Below are 2,173 nucleotides of genomic sequence, written 5' to 3'. Positions count from 1 at the left end.
TGGGCTGCTCATTATTTCCCTATCTTATATTCCAAGTGAATGAAAGTTGGGGGCATTTCTACAACTCATCCAGGTTCACAAGAATCTCACTGCAGTGGCTGCTAGGTCCCATTATCCATGGACTTTGTATCTACCGTCTACTCTCACACCCACCAGGAATGTTCAGGAGCAAGTGGGAGTTCTCGTTTCATGACCCCAACCAGCATTCTCTGTGGAAGCATTGCGCTTGAGAGCCCTTGAGGAGTAATGCTCCCTGACTCCCTCCCTACTCATGTCAAACACCAGAGGACGTGCTTTTAAGGTTAGAGGGGGGAATTTTTTTTGCGCAGAGTGGTAGGTGCGTGGAGTGGGTTACCAGGGGTAGTAGTGGAAGCGGGCAGTTTGGTGGCGTTTAAGAGGCTTTTAGATAGACACATGACTATGAAGGGAAGTGGATGATACACAGGAAGAGAACAAACTGGCAGCAAGGTTAGCACAACATCATGGGCCGAATGGCCTGTCCCGTGCTGTACTGTTCTATGTTCTTTGACCCTGTTGGGGATTGGTTATACTGCAGCCTGAATAAAAGTATCAAATACACAGTGAAATGAGGTCCAGTCACACATACCACAGATCAGAAATCTGTCAGTGCTAGAAATAGTCAACAAATCAGGCAGCAACTTTTGAGAAACTATTAATGAAATGTTAATAATTAGATACAAATGGGACGTGACTGGAGTAAAAATTTGGTATCTGGCACTCATAATTGCCATGCTCTGGGAGCGGTCAAACTGACATTGCTTTAACTGTCATCTGACAAGGCTGGCCCCTGCCTGCTCACAGAGCTTTTACTGTATTGTAGAAATGTGGCTTCAGTAAGGGCACAACTGGATGATCAATGTTCCTAGTTCCTAGCAGCACAGTAGCATCAGCAGTTAGCGTAACACTATTACAGCGCCAGCGACGTAGGTTCAATTCCCGCTGCTGCCTTTAAGGAGTTTGTACATTCTCCCTGTGTCTGTGTGGGTTTCCTCCGGGTGCTCCGGTTTCCTCCCACATTCCAAAGATGTACAGGTTAGGAGCTGTGGGCATGCTATGTTGGCGCCAGAAGAGTGGCGACACTTGCGGGCTGCCCCCAGCCCATTCTTAGCAACACAAAAAGACGTATTTCACTGTGTATCGATGTACATGTGACTAATAAATAAATATCATATCTACTGGGTTTTCAACTGTGATAGGAAAGAAAAACAGTAGAGATGGTGATAGTGGCTAAAGAAACAATCACTGTTGCGAAAGTTATGATACATGAGAAAGATCATCAAATGAGCCCTTAGGAACATAGAACAGTACAGCACAGCACAGAACAGGACAAGCACTTCAGCCCACAATGTTGTGCTGACATGGCATCATGGAGTTGAAATAGAGGGGTGTGAGTGTACTGTAGATAAACTAGCGAACAGCCCGAGGGAGATAGAAGAAATATGAACACAATTTTCCTGATGACCAGTAAACACTAAAGGACAGTAGCAGTGGGAGTTTTCAATTACCGTTAGCTGGGGTACAGTCAGTGTAAAACCTACAGAATCAGATTTAGTATCACTTAGATGACGTGAAATGTGTTGTTTTGCGGCAGCAGTGCAGTGTAAAGACATTAATTTACTATAAATTACAAAAATAAGTAAATAGTGCCAAAAAGTGTTCATGGACCATTCAGAAATCTGATGGCAGAGAAGAAGCAGCTGTTTCTGAATGATTGAGTGTGGGTCTTCAGGCTCCTGTACGTCTTTCCCGATTGTAGTAACAAGATGGCATGTCCCAGATGGTGAGGGTCCTTAGTGATGGATGCTGCCTTCTTGAGGCACCGCCTCTTGAAGATGTCCTCGATGGTGGGAAGGGTTGTGCCCGTGATGGAGCTGAGTTTACAACCCACTGCAGCCTCTTGTGATCTATGCATTGAGCCTCCATGTCAGGCTATGAATGCAACCAGTCAGAATGCTTTACATGCATCTATTCCTAAACTGCATTCAGGAGAACTTTTTTGGCCAGTATTTAGCAACCTGAATCATTGTCACTTTATGTTTCTCAACATGAACAAAAAGATCTCTCTACCCTGGGCTGTCTTATCGCAGACCGCTTATGCTACTGTGCTGCTAGGAACTAGGAGCATTGATCATCCAGTTGTGCCCTTATTGAA

This window comes from Pristis pectinata, chromosome 35 (genome assembly GCF_009764475.1).
Source record: "Pristis pectinata isolate sPriPec2 chromosome 35, sPriPec2.1.pri, whole genome shotgun sequence".
In the NCBI taxonomy this organism is placed as follows: Eukaryota; Metazoa; Chordata; class Chondrichthyes; order Rhinopristiformes; family Pristidae; genus Pristis; species Pristis pectinata.
The sequence above is the reverse complement of the archived record's forward strand: the minus strand, read 5'-3'. Positions refer to the sequence as shown.